Source organism: Triturus cristatus, chromosome 2_1 (assembly GCF_964204655.1).
Source record: "Triturus cristatus chromosome 2_1, aTriCri1.1, whole genome shotgun sequence".
Classification (NCBI taxonomy): Eukaryota; Metazoa; Chordata; class Amphibia; order Caudata; family Salamandridae; genus Triturus; species Triturus cristatus.
Genome location: NC_140581.1, coordinates 364,143,308 through 364,158,384, shown reverse-complemented (window position 1 = coordinate 364,158,384; position 15,077 = coordinate 364,143,308). Strand labels below are relative to the sequence as shown.

General features: G+C 48.1%; 1 protein-coding gene and 1 pseudogene across 2 annotated transcripts in view; one reads left to right on the top strand and one right to left on the bottom strand.

Moving 5' to 3' along the window:
• The window catches only part of PLPP1 (phospholipid phosphatase 1), a 308,844-nt gene that overhangs the window by 264,664 nt on the left and 29,103 nt on the right, over positions 1 to 15,077 (top strand). The window lies entirely within an intron of this gene.
• LOC146864209 (U1 spliceosomal RNA) lies at positions 13,152 to 13,284 on the bottom strand (annotated as a pseudogene).

The following is a 15,077-nucleotide window of genomic DNA, read 5'->3' as shown; positions in this document are numbered from 1 at the left end:
TTTTTATTTTTCCATTTCTTTTTCATTGTCCCCGCACTGCCTCACCACTTTTCCCTGCTGGCAGCCACCTTTGGCTAGAACACTACTGTATACTGGGGGGTGAGTAGGAGTAAGGGGGGAATTGGGTACAAAGGCAGAACCAGACGGAATACAATAGTTCCCAGTTTTACAAGCCTTAGCACAAACACTTTTGATATGGCGTTCTAAAAAGTCTCTGTATAGAAATCTTTTTTTTGACCCTTCCGAAAGACTTGCTTTATGCACCTAAAGTAGTTAACTCTGCCATTGTATAAGCACATTTGCTGTTTGAGTCTGTTTCTCCAACACTGTCCTCCAGTTGTGCTTAGAAAATAATGGAAAGTAAGCTTTCGTTGACGTACACACTCTGGCTGTTGCACTTATGGGCGTCACGCAAGCTCCCACAACCCTCTGCGGCCAGAGACCAATTAATATATCTGTAAGATATGGGATAATCGGGGGGCTCTCATCACATCCTGCAGGGAGGCCTCATCATTTTCCCTTGTGCTGCTGGCTGCACTGCGTGCTCAGCAGCAGTTGAACTCGTCAGGAAGGGACTGAAACTGCAGCTTTTTTTTTTCTTTTTCAATTTTCCTTTGTGAAATATCTTGGTTTGTCAAACTCATCTTTTCGGAGCAAGTCAGGATGACGCTGTTTTTTTTTGTACATTAAATGAGACCACGTCCCATTTTAAGTTTTCCATGCTCCGTTTCACTTTTTACTTTTCTGCCATAATTTTAGTGGGAATGCTACAGTGCGCCGGGACTCTGTTCTCACCCCCCACTCTTGGTGTCTGTTTCTTGCAAAACTCCAGCATCCCTAGGCTGCTTCAAAGCGCTGAGCGGGGACAGTTAAGCAGAAAGAAGAGGGAGTGTTCCAGCTACAACTATATTCTCCAAAATATTGTTATCTCACCTGCTGAAAAAAAGGGCGTTGAGTGTAGCCGACCTTGGGAGTCTGTGCAAGGAGCAAGAATGAGGTAGAAATGAGTGGCGGTGCCTTGTACTTTAATGTTGAACCATTTCTTTGAAATGCTGCAGCCTGCTTTAGTTCTAAAATGGTACAGCCCTGAGCAGCTGTGGCAAGGAAGGAGCCCTGGCAAATGCCTTGCGGCCAAGGTCTATTTTTAATGGATAGTTGAATCGGTGACAAGTATCTAATAAATGTTGCATGTGTTCATGAAAGCAGGCTGACATGATTTACCTCTTCGTTCTAACCGCAATGCATGGGGATATGTGTGCTGAAACGTTTCCAGTGAAAAGAAGAAAAAGGCCGCATGAGCAGTCGGCAGAATTCCCCTAGTCTATGCATCCATTTTTTTTTTTTTTTTTTTTTAGCTCTCCTTTATATTATAACTCTACACAGATTGGATATTGTGATTAGTTCACTGCCCTCAAACCTTTGCAGCCAGTTCACTATTGCACTACTTACGGGTATGAAGATGTGTAGTCCTGAATCTTAAGTGCCTGGGGGCTAGCACAAGCTACGTATGACCCTCACTACTGAAGCAAGACTGTTAGTAAAGACGTTATTATTATATTTTTAAGATTGCAAATACAATGGACATCTAGGGCCAAATTTACTAAGGTTTGGGGCAATGCAGTAAGAGAAGTTGCTGCACCCTATCGAGGGGAGGGAGCAGAAACGTGCCAGATCGAAGATGTGGTTCTGCGCTGCACTCTTATAGCGCTGGTACACTACTGGCTGCCTAGCGCCAATGCAGGCAGCCTTGCACCACAACACAATGGTGTTTGCATTGTGGTCAGAAAAGTTTTTGTGCAGGAAGGCATACCTTCTTGCACAAAACTATTCTATGCGGCTTACTCTGTGTGTGCGCTGCAGAATGCAGCACACAGAGGACTAAGTAATGAGGGGCTAGGACATAGGCCTGTCTCATGGATTGCGGTTGTTCTCATAGCGCTAGAGCACTTCTGGCTGCTTCTTAGATCTCTTTACTCTGCCTAAAGACCCTCTTGTGCTGTTCACGGTGCTCTACAGGTCCCTGTGACTGCTGTGTTCTCTTGCTCCCCTTACTTGATATGTTTGCTTGTAAAGGGCCCCTTTTGTCTCCCTAAGGCCGCCTCAAAGCACTGAGGTGAGACAGATGGAATGAGCTTTATAAATGTAACGGTCATTCCATCTGTCTCACCTTAGTGCTTTGAGGCGGTCTTAGGGAGACAAAAGGGGTCCTTTACAAGCAAACATATCTGCCCGTTTAATGCAAGCCTGCTTAGTACATTGTTTAATAAAAAAGAGTTCAACCATAGATGTAACGGTCTCCCCAAAATGTGTCTGCTGGGACGGAAGTCCTTAGCATGGTGATAGACGTACCTCTGCCCCGAGTGCCCCAACTGTAATGATGTCTGGATCCCTGATGAGGACTTTGTTGTCATGGACGAACACGAAACATGCATGTGCTATGACATAGACGTGTCTCCCAGATTGTATTCTTTTTGCACCAGGAGGGGTGCCCAAAGCACTACCCTGATAGTGGTGAAAGGCCACTCACTGCCTTTGCCAGGAGTTAAGCAGCACAAGAAGTGTGTTGGTGGCAGCATACCGTGTAGTGATCAGTAGGAGTGAACAGGCTTTTTTACCTGTGTCACTAAAGTGAGGTCTACAGTCTCACTCAGTTAAAGTTCTGGTGCTGTATGCTTTACTCACCCTTGGCCTACATGGGATTGGTGTGTAGTGCTGCTCAGCACGTGTGTTATGCATGTGCTGGGTGTATGTGTGCCTGTGAATGGTATAATACATGAAAGATTCTGAGCTCAATTTGGGGACATTCTGAGCTAACTGGAGGAGCATGAAGAGATGGACGAATGCCCCCAGACAGACTGGTGAATTGCTGCATTTCTGTGAGCTGGATGGGATACACTGGAGGAAGGACGAGCCAGCCTCTTAAACATACTTCAAATGGTGCTCCTGGATTCAGAGACAGGTCACTAGGAAGGGGCCTGGGCACATCTCATGAAGTGGATTGGGCTGATAAGAGAATCATAAAGAGTAGGGCCGAGTCCCTGGGGTATCATTTTGATACACATCATGGTGGCTGACATCCAGGTGTAAACCTCTAGTCACTCCCATGGACCGTGTTGTCACTCTTGCTCCGACAGACTGAGTCCTGGAAGGCAGGGTAGAGGAAAGCACTTTGAAGCTTATTTTGGGGGGGGGGGGGGGGGTCTCCTTTTTAAAGTCTTTGGGGCATATTTATAATATTTTGGCGTAGTGCAGCGCATCAAGCCTTCTAGCTGTGCTGCCCTACGTCAAAATAAAAGGACAGGAATGCACCGTATCTACAAGATACAGTGCATTCCTGTCCTTTCTGCCGGCACACAAACTTCAGCTGAGTGCTAACTCATGCACCCTTGCACCATGGTGCAAGGATGTCTGTGTTGGCAGGATTGTTTTTGTGCAAGAATGTACACCTTCCTGCACAAAAACAATTAAAGGAGGCGTTTTCCTCGTTCTGTGTGCTGCAGAATGCAGCACACGTGGAAAGAATAAAAGACTAGGAGAAATTAAACATTTCTTCTTGTTACACCTGCTTTGGGACAGCATTAGTTTTGGGGTTGCCCCAGATTTACCCATTGTTGTAAATCTGGGGCAGTGTCAAAAAACGATTAGTGTTGCCTGGTCAAACCCACAGCAACACCCATGGAATACCCCTTCCTCGCAGAGTAAAGCATTGCCTTACTCCATATTTCCAAGGCCATGAAAAGCCACACAGGGTGGCTTTGCATGGCCTTCTAAATATGGGCAGGCACACGGTGCCTACGGAGTGTCACAAAAGTGACGCTTTGTCAGTGTAAAAGTGCCACAGGGGCATTTTATATATGCCACTCAGACTCTAGATCACATTTGATGGCTGAAATAGCCTATAAGCAAGGGAGTTTGAGGCCCCCAAAATGTTCAACAGTCGTAGGGGCTGTGCGAAAAGGAGAAGCTCTGCAAAAATTCTGCCTGTTACCAGGACTGAAATCCAAGGCCTCCCAGATGGGTGAGGGGACATCACCCAGGGAATCCAAGATCACCTGCCCCCTAGAGCACCAGTTCTTTCCTACTTGTCAAGACCAGTGTGCCCTGTGAGGGAGAGGAGAGCCCTGGAGGCAGCAAGGTTCGGTGAAAGATCCTGGTGGTTGGGTCTTTGAAGAGAGGTGTGAGGAGAATTACTTTTGCGCCGATCGGGTTGTGGGCTTTGTGTAGAAGGAAGTCTGCGTCTCCCATATGCCAAGTGGGTCCACCGTGAACATTTCGGCAGTGACGGCTGGGTCACAGCCCTTGTGCAGAGTGGGGACTGTGACCCAGTACATCAAGTGGGGCTACTGGGAAAAGGCCAGGAGCATAGTCTGGTCAAGACCATCTTCGAGAGGAAGAGGCCTCCCCAAAGAAGACACCTTGTGCTACTTGACCGGTGCTACCACTGAGATTCAAGTGCTGAAGGCATACTTGGCCCAGTTGCTTGGTATCCATAGTGGACGGGCAACAGGACAGGAGTGAAAAGGCCTCAACCCCCATGATTGGGCGCGGTAGCTCAGTGCTTAATTTTTATTAAAGAAAAGGCCCTCATTTATGGGGATATAGCATTGGCCAGCGCTGCAAGTCGGCTTGCTGCTCTGCCTGCCCCACGCCTAAGTGAAAGGGCAGGAATGCACTGTATTTATGCAATATGGTGCATTCCTTTCCCCCTGCACTGTTGCCACTTAGCCACCCTAGCTCCAACGTAGACACCATTGCATCATCGTGCAAGGGTGCCTGTGTTGTTGGCAAGATTCTTTTTGTGCGGGAAGGGGGACCTGCCCACACAGAAACAATACTAAGAGGCGTTTTCCTCTTTCTATGTATGCTGCAGAATGGAGACTTTCTAGGAAGAGGAAAAAATTTGTAGAAATAGTTTTCTCCTTGTTGCACCTCACCTCGGGAGGTGTAAGATTTTGGCACTTCACCCAGTTTTCATGCTCTCGTAAATCTGGGGAAGTGTCAAATTCTATGGGTGTTGCGTGGGAAAACTCACTGCAACGCCTCCCCGAGCGCCTCCCAAAAGAGTTGTGTATTTGTAGAAAGCATATATGGATATTTGTAGAAAAAATGGTTTTATTTCCAAAATATATTTAAAGCAGTAACCCCAGTGATACATATTACTCCGAGCGCAGAGTAAGGCAATGCAGCGATTTGTGATTTTATTTGCTCCGCTGGAGTGTCACAAAAAGTGACGCTCTGGTGGCACTAGGGGCTTATAAATATGCCCCTAAGTGCCAGGACTCTTGTCAGGAGTCCACTGCAGTTTGCACCACCCAATGCCCCTGCCTATGACCGTACCAACACAACTACTAACCATCACACTTCTGCAAGTGTGACAGTTAAGACTATTCCAGGCCACCCTAAGCTAAAAGAATAGACTGGGTGGCAGGTATTAGTCATTTCTATTGTATACTGAATTACAGAACCGCTGTTTAGCTCATCTCTAAATTCGACTGACAGCTCCTCTCCCCCGCTATGTAGCAGATGGTTATAGGTGCTGAGCAGCAGAAACCACTGGCTCAAATTAAGCACTGCAGTAGCTCCTGTTTGAACCGTGGCCCTCTGAACAGGGTTCTGACCGTGTCCATCTCACTGGAAGGGTGGCTGATCTTGGAGTCTGGTTCTGTTAGCACATTGTACAAAAGAGCACTTTCAGCAGCATTCTTGGCGAATATGGACAAATGCCAGAAATATTGTAATTTACCTTTTAATGTGGGTGGATGTGATATAACACCTGTCTTATCTATGCATCCTAGACCTTTCAAAGAAAGCGCTGCTCTCAAGCCTTGCTAAAAAGGAGGTTTGCAAATGTTAAAACCGCATAGATGGAAAAGGAGAATGCGGTGGTGCAAGCATGCAGCAGTGGGGCTCAGGGACCGTTATTGAACAGAATCGGGCGTGCCATTCTTTCCCAGTCACCCCTGCGCCCACACCAACATTTCTAATATGGACATTCATAAAGGCAGGGAGCGCGCTCTCCCTTGCAATTAAACGCCGTGCCACCCTAACACCAGGTTGCCTTTCTGCTGACTTGCAAGCCTTCTGCAGTATGCCACTTCAAGAAAACCACACATTAGGAATGAAAACGGGTGTTGCCTGGTGCGTCAAGGCAATACTTAAATCTACCTACTTATAATCTACCTTTAAATAGAACTTATATTTACACTAGCGGAGGCAAACAGCTTTTAGCAGTTTTACTAACTCGCATGCAGTTGCCACACTGGTGTCATCTGTGTGCACGTGTTACATCGAAGTGGGAAAGTGGAAAGGGCACGGGAGGGGTGAAAAAGGACAGAATTCACGTTTTCGCTTACATTTAGGCGCTCATACGCCTTCCCTTGATGGGATAACAGGTTTCAGGTGTCCCCGGCTTCTTACTGTAGAGCTCAGTACAGGACACGTTTACCGAGTGACAGCAACGGGTGTCTTTACAGACCCAGCAGGTCCAGAATCCAGCTGCCATGGTTGCAGATTGCAGGTTATTTTTACTTCATGATGCCGGTTCAATCAAACCGCTAACATTTGTATTTGCTAAGTAGCCTCAACACTGCTGTACATTTTTTTTTTTTTAAATCTTTTTATTGATTTTTTTCATGTTTCCATAAACAAATAAGTGGCCATGTAATTGACATCAGTATAGTCTTTGTAAGATAGGAGTACCACGGTCTATCTGCCAATGCACAGTAGCGGAGCCGACATGGTCCATAAAACCGTAGAGTAGGAAAACAAGGCAAGGTTATGCTCTCCGTCATAGGTATAAAAACGGTTTCCACTGAGACTACACTTCTACACATGGCATGATCATGTACTCTTGTCAACCCATACGCAAAAAGCCATAATATATACACAAAAGCAAAACACTGCTGTACATTCTTATTCCTTAAAAAAAAAAAAAAATGTGGGGGGTGTTCTGGGCTAATCCTGGCCTTGCTTACAGTCTGCTGCACATTGCTCACGCAGTGGGCAAGCACAGAAGAGGGCTTGCCATGTCAAAATTGGGCCCAGAAGCAGATTTCTGTTCCTGATGAGTTTGTGATTTGTCCTGGGCTTCCAAAGGCTAGGAGTAACACAACTCATCTCAAATTCCCCCACAAACCTTCCTACCTCCCTGTAATAGCATGGGAGGTCCCAGTTAAATGTCCTAGCATTCTCCCACTTATTCCACCCCAGTCTTCTCCACACCGGGAGGAGGAAAAAGCGGAACACCTTGTAGGCTGAGTGGTCCTTCTTCTCATTTGACAGGGTTATTTGGATGCAGCCACACACAAAGAAGGCCCTGAGGATTGTTGGGATGTCAAGGACTCCTTTTTTTTTTTTTTTTGTCAAACCGTTTTTATTGCAGGACCAAGTATATTGTACAGCAACCAGGGCACATATCAGTAAGGCGGGTTCCCCGTCCTCCCCTTGACCATTATTTTGTGCATCATACACAGCCGTACTGCCCACATCCCGGAGGCCGGGCGGCAACACTCATTCGTATGGTACATTGAGACAATACTGACTAAATCGAGCTTCCGGTGGGGAGACCCGCTGCCCGCTTTTAATCGTTGTCCTCTTGCTCCCCCTGGCCCGTGCAGAACTTATAATCTACTTCTATAAAACCTTAACCTTGCAAGTCCACCCTCCGCCCTCCCCTCCCCAGTGCCCCCCCACGGCGCCCAGTTAGGAGTGATTAACATTTGTGGTAGGCAGCAGGAGAAAGTCAGTGATCCCTACTCGTGTGTGCTTGGCAGGGGAGAAGGGATGTCAAGGACTCCTTGTGCATGACCGACCTTTTAACCATGGCCATCTTAGAGTGCCAGAGAAAATGGAACAACATGCTGTTTATTGCCCGTGCTACATTGGCCAGGAGGGGCCAGGCCTGTGTCACATACTGCAGCACAGGCAGTGCATTGTTTCTGAGCACTAGAGCCTTCCCTTTGATACTCAAGTTTCTAAAACTCCAGAAGCCCAGTTTCTGCTTAGCCCTGGCCAGGCAACCTCTTTGCAGCTGTCTCTTGTCCCCCAAACCAGACGCCCAGGATGTTTACCAGTCCTGCCTCAATAGGGAAGGAGAGAGGCTAGTTGCATAAATCCCATCTTCAGAAGAGTTTTGCCTGCAATTTGTCCACATTGACTTTTGCCCCTAATGCCTTGCTGAAGTCCTTGCATGCTTCCAGCAGGGATTGGACTGATTTACTATCCACACAGAAGAAGGTGACATCGTCGATGTACAGGGCACAATACCTCTTTCTTCGCGTTGCCTGGTGTCTGGATCTCTCTGATGTTCAGGTTCTTCCTTATGTACTCCGCGAGTAGCTCTATAACCAAGACAAACCGAGGTGGCAAGAGCGGGCAGCCTGGTCTTACCCCTGACCTAATTGTAAATGGTTGGAAAAGAGACCCCTTTCCTATGACTGAATGGCAGATGCCTTTATACATTATTTTAACGTAACTGCAGACCAGTCCTCCAGCCCAAAACTGTGAAGTACCCTCTCTAAGAACTCTTTGGAGATGCAGTCGAATGCCTTCTCCTAATCTAGACAGACCAGGGCAGCCCGGATCTTGCGGTCCGTGATGTACTGGATCGTGTCCCTTATCAGTGCCAGGCTATCTGCGACTCCCGGCGCCGCGGATCCCCGCAGGTTTGGTCTGGGTGAACTAACTCTCCCACGGCGCCCTTCAGTCTATTTACTAGTGTCTTAGCCAGGATCTTGTAGTCTACATTCAGGAGAGAGATGGGGCGCCAGTTCTTGAGGTCACGTCTCTCCCCCTTATGTTTATACAAGAGCGCGATCATTCCTTCCCTTAGAATAGGGGGCATGATTCCCTCCCTTTCCATTCCTCTTACAGCTGCAGGAGGTCCGGTCCCACAGTGAGGCATAGAATTGGACTGGGAGACCATCACTACCTGGCGACTTTCCTGACTTGAAGGATTTAACTGCAAGGTGCAGCTCCTCCAGAGTGAGGGGGATGTTAAGGACTTCTTTCGCTGTTGGGGAAACCGTTCTTGGGATACCAGACAGAAACTTTTCTGCTTGATCTCCCTCTGACCTCTTCTGAGTAGAGGTCCCCATAGGAAGGTTGTGACAGACCTCTAATGTCCTCCCTGGTGTCACAGAGGGTTCCCTCCTTATTGCGCAGTTGAACAAGAGGTGTGAGCAGAGCGTATTTTCCTAAAGAAGAAGGAGTTGCATTTCTCTTCCTTCGCCAGGTTCTCCACCTTGTAACGGAAGATGATCCTCCTGTCATGAAAGTGCTCACTCAGCTCTTTCTTGACTTCCTCCAAAGGGCTCATGACGTCCCATCCCTGGTGTTCGAGGTTGTGCAATTCTTGCAGCTCTTGCTGTAATCTACTGAACTCCCTCTTTCTCCCCTTTGCAACCTGCCTGCCTACATTCTTGAAACAATTCTGGATCCTGCCTTTGACCCATTCCCACCATTCGTCTGTGGACTGGAAGGTGTCCTTCATGTCTTGCCACTGGATGCATGTCTCCCTCATTTGCTCTTTCACCTCCTCTCTCTCCAGCAGAGAGCTGTTCAGTTTCCAAATACCTGGACCTGTCAGGACCTTGCACTTCAGTTCCCCTTGGAAGGGAACAGACCTGTGATCGGAGAGGTGCACTGTCACCATTGAGTGTTGCCTGATCTTCACTGATTGAGAGGTAAAGATGAAGTCTATCCTCGCGCAAGGAACAATCAGGGCGACTCCAGGTGAAGTTCCTGGCGTTCGCCCCCATGGAACCAATGACATCTGTCAGGGAGGCCTCACCCACCATCTCCACCTGTTTCTAGAATGCAGTTGAAATTACAACCCATCAAAATTGTTTTTGAGATGACCAGCTGTGGTCGGAGGCACTGAAACTGCTCCTGTCGTTCGCCTATGTCAGAAGGGGCATACACATTAATACGTCTAACTGGCTCTCCTGTCCATGAACCATCGACAAGAGCCCTGCCGCCATACAGTTCAATGACAGTCTGTTGTGCAACGCCTTCCTATGACTTCGGTCCTAGAGGCTCCTACAGACCTACTGCTGTTCCCCCAACCAAAAGGAAGGCCCTAGGGTCCACTGCTGTTCTAGGGGCTTGTATGATGTTCCAAAGGGGATGGAGCATTTCTGAATCACGTATACATCACATACTTGACTGGCAAGAAAACCTAAAGTACTATCACCTCTTCGCCTGTCTCTAATACTTCTTACATTTACAGAAAATAATGAAATAGTCATCAAGTTTTTAAGAGTTTAACTTAATACTTAGACTAATTATCCCCCAGATTACTCATCTTTGCTTCTAGGGAGATGAGCTATGGCCACCACTGCTGCCACGGTTTTCTTGGTTTATGAAGTTACTGTAGTTTCCTTTCAATCAGAAGAAATGGGAACAGAATTGCTGCACATGACCACCATGAGGAAGTAATTTACAAATACTGCTTGTGAAATGCCAAAAGACTTGTTTGTTATGTCAGTGGCATGCAACATCATTTGGATCTGCAATGTAAAAATATGTGCATTGAAGCAATAAAATGTATTTAAAAAAAGACTAATTATCAAGTCAGAGCAATTGGTTCCAAATACAAGTGACAAGGCTATTTACAGGGCGGGTCAGGCTTCTGTTGGATCTCTGGTACTGGGCCTTCTTGGTCGGCTGCTGTTGCTTGCTGATGCTCGAAGGCTGGCCCACACTCTTGGCTTGGTTTGGGGTCTCCCTCCTCCCGGGTGATGGGTAGGCCTTGCTCTTGGTCCTATGTGGAGGGCTCCCTCTTTTACTGTTGCTGGCGATGGGGACGCTTCCATGACGCTTGCCAGTGCCCTCATCTCCCTTAGCACTTTTGATAGTTGGTTGATTTGGTCATCCGGGCTGTCTTTCTCTCACTGATCTTTCTCTTCTGACTCCTCAAGCACGGAATAGGGGTTGTGGTTGCTCACGAGTCACTTGCGTGTTTTGGTTGTATTGTGTGAGGTACTGTACCTCCTTTTCCTGTGCTCCTGTTTGTCCCGGGGGCTTCACCCTAGTCCTTGGTGGCAGGTTGGCCGGCATCCTCCATTGACTCACAGGGCTTGCTGGGCTCAGGGATGGCAGGTAGGATATCTTCAGTGGTCTGTAGATCCTGGGCCTGGGTGGTGCCCAGGTTGGGTTTGTCCTGTTTAGAGCCCTTTCCTCTCTCAGTTCCTTTGGCCCACCTAGGGGCTGGGACTGTAGCCCTGGTCTTGTCAGCCCTCTCCTATTGGTCTCTCCAGGATGGTTTGGTTGCCTGAGCCTAGAATCTGGCTCTTTGGAGGTGTTGGCCACCGCTTCCAAAACTGACCACACAGAGGTTGCGTGGGGTCTCCACTTTGCAGGTCTTTGGCCGAGGCTTTCTTGCTTGCAGTTTTTGCATACTTGCGCTGTGCAGTCTGGCGGTGTGGTCTAGTTTGCTGCACAGTTTGGGCTGCTCAGGGCAATACCGTATCTGAGTCATGCCCTAGGGAGCAACTAGAAGGGCGGTGGTGGATTCCATCCGGGGCCGACCGGTCCCTCTTCAGCTTTACCATAACTGTCCATTTACCATCCCAGATGCTGTCGCAGTCCAGGTTGCGCGAGGGTTCTTTCGTCTCTGTGCAGTGGCGTCATAGAAAGCTGTCCGGTCTTGGATATTGAAGTGTGGGTTGCAGATGTGCACGGTCATTCTCTTTACCTCCATCACGAGCTGACATTCCAGCTGGAAGTCAGAAGGGTTTCGCCTCCTGCAATGACCAACACATCTGCCAATAGATTCTGCAGATTTGTTCAGACATGAACATAAGTAGGTAGGTGCATTTGGGTGCATTCAAAATTATGCATCAGATTTCTGCTGCTGTGAAACTCAACTTAATTACCAGCAGTTCTGTGAAGATCTTCCTAATCAGGTGTGGTGTTGAGCCACCTGGCTCCTCTTTCTCTGCAGCTTTACTGTGTTGTGAAACAATGGGTTCAGTGGTCTGCTCATCGTGCTGTGGTGTACCCGGGTGGAGATTCCTCAGGGAGTTTGCAGTAGGTAGGTAATTTTCAAAACCAGGTGATTTCCCTTTATTTGGGCGGCTCACACAGGCAGATCCTCAGCTCCAGCAGGCTGGGTGTCCCCAAAGCGGTGACCCAGAAGGGACTGGCAGGGGTCTCCTTCAGGATGGCAAGGGATCCCCAGCTGGTACGCAGCTCCAGCAGGTAGCTCGCAGCAAACACGTAGGCAGCCCCAGCAGTCAAAGAAGCCCCAGCAGGTAAGGCAGCCACAGTAGGTAGGAGTCAGCAGGCAGGGAGCTCCTGTAGGCAGGCAGCTTCAGCAGGCAGGGGTCCTCCGCAGGCACGAAGGCAAGTATAGAAGGAAAGCGTCCTCAATAGGCAAAGCTCCAGTTGTAGCACTAAAAAGTGCTTTTGTGTACATAAAAGCACTTGATAGCTCTTCGGCGTAACAGTGACCCCTAGTGACGACTAGAGGTACTGCAGGTAGGTGATCCTGGTGTCTCCCCTGCCAGGTAAGTGAGTTGGAAGGGGAGAGGGCAACGGTGGCCCACTTGGCATCTCCCGGTAAAGCAAGGGTGGCAAACACACAGGCAAAGCCTGAGGTGCGGTGGACCATGGACATGGGGAGCCAAGTGACCACCCATTACCCCCACCCCATTTGGAAGGCGGCTGCCTACCCATAGGCCTCAGCCAGGCCAGCAAAATTTGCATGTTCACGACCACCAGCATGGCCAATCGGGGCATTGCTTTAAGTGTCCTGCACATTGCTCACACAGTGGGCAAGCAAAAGCTACAGCAAGCACAGAAGGGGGCTTGCCAGGCTAAGGCCTTGGGGCTTCTCCCAGGGTCCGGGCCTGGAACGGCAAGGGTGGGGCAACAGGGTGACTGCCATGCCACAGCCCCAGGGGTGCAAGTAAAAGGGGCAGATATGTCACTTGGCCAGGGCTTACTGCCCTGTCACTGGTCAGGCCCCCTGAGTGGGAGGCTGCAGCTATCTCATAATTCTCCAGGCTCCCCACTTATAATGTTATTCCCCCTTGACCACTCTCCCTTCCAATCCAGCCGCAGCACCCTGGACGGACCACAGGAGACAGAACAGGGTGCTCCAGACTTGTTTTTATTTTTCCGTTTGCGCTTTCCCCTGATCTCTGGTTTTAAGAAAGACAAACGCAGTCCCCCACTACTAGAAATTATGCAGTCGAGTATCCCGCATTAGGGGACATCGCAGGGGTCAGCACATCCTAAGTGCAATGGATGAGCCTCGCCCTAGGAGAACCACCTAAGTTTGATTGTATAGCCACACACTACTTGCTTTTGACAGGTTTTTTCATAAGGAGTTGATTAAACATTTTCTTCTGTGTGTGACAGTGAGCAGACTGATTTGAAGAAGCAATGTCATTAATTGGAGTCAGTACTATCCTTAGTTCACATGTAGCCTTTTTCATGACCGTTTTGTGCACAGTGCTGCAGCACAGTGCCCTGCACCATAATGTAAGCAAGGCAGAAGAGCCCTCTCCCGGTCAGTTGAGTAATGAGACATCCATAATTAGGGTGCAGTGGGGCTACCAAAACTCCTGGACTTGGTGCTACTGTACAGCGGCCTTTTTCTTCATGAGGGTGGGGAGCATCGCACCCCCTCCCCCACCCACTGCAAGCAGTGTTAAATCAATGTGAACAATAAAATGGTAATGATATGATTTCACTGCCATTTAATTTTTCACAAGACACGCCGCAGCCTGCCCCGGATCTGGGGGAAATGAGGGGCGTGTCCTCTGGTGCATGGAAAACTAGAGCAGTGGCTGGCCAGACACTGGAAAGTATGCAAGCCAGTTTGTCCGGCTGTCTTGCCCCAGTATACTGACATGCACACTTTGAAGCTCTCCACCTAGCTGTTTTAGACAGCTGTGTGGATACCAAGTACAGGCCTACAGGGCCTGAAGGAGTGTCTATCCAGCCCGCCCCATCCAATCCTGGTGCTGCTCTCATGCTGGTTAACAGCATGAGAGCAGCGCCTGGATTGCTTAGGGAAGTTGCCTCTTCCACTCTTGCCGTTAGAGGCATAGTCACAGAGGACGCAGTTAGGCCAAGTAAAATTAATTTTATTTATAATATATGTAATGCATGCCAGCGATTTATTGATGGCTTCTTTCGCATGCTTGTTTTATTTATGTCCTTTAGTAAGGGGTGGGGGCACTTCTCTCGTCTCACCATTTTCAAATGTTAACAGCCGCACGTGCTTCTGTAAGTGCTGCACCTAAGAATTCATTTGATAGATTTACTAAGAATTCATGCAGTGCAGCAAGGCAAGTTACTGTGTTTCGTGAATGGGAGCGCTACATATTTACAAAGTTGTGGCACTCTTCTGCTCTCTCCCAGCGCTGGCGCACTTGTGGCTACCTAGGGACAACGCAGACACCCTTGTGCCATGCTGCACAATGCAGCACACATACAAAGAAGAACAAGCCTCAAAGAATAGTTTTTTGTGCAGGAAAAACGATTCTGACTTTAAAGCCATGGTGCGAGGTTGCCTATGTTGCAGCAAGGCATCCCAAAGTGCACCAGCGCAAGGAGAGAGCTAAACAGTGGTATGTCCTTGTAAATATGGCACATTTCTGCTCTCTCCTTTTAACGCAACGCTGCAACTTATCTTTCTGCGTTGTCAAAGTTAAGTAAATCTGGCACTTGATGTGACATGCTGAGGCCTAGATAGAGCCATCATTACACTGGACCGTCTCTTTCATATTTTATATGTTGGTTTATTGTACAAGCCTTGCCAAGAAAGTTTAGTTTTACCAATTACAACGATATTTAAAAAGGTAAAAAATATTAATGCCCAAAATTCAGGACACCATCAGCGCTTTCAGCTGTATTGGGGTTTAAAGATTTAATTGGATGAACCAGGTTGCGAATAGGTTTGTCTCAGACTACAAACCTCCTAAATCTGCAATCCAAAGGAATCAAAACTGTGCTTTCATTAGAATCATCCTGCACTTCCCTCCAGGACATCATAAGATTTTCAATGGCAACATATTTTGCTACACATGATCTCATCCCGCTATACAACCCCAACAGACAGCGCC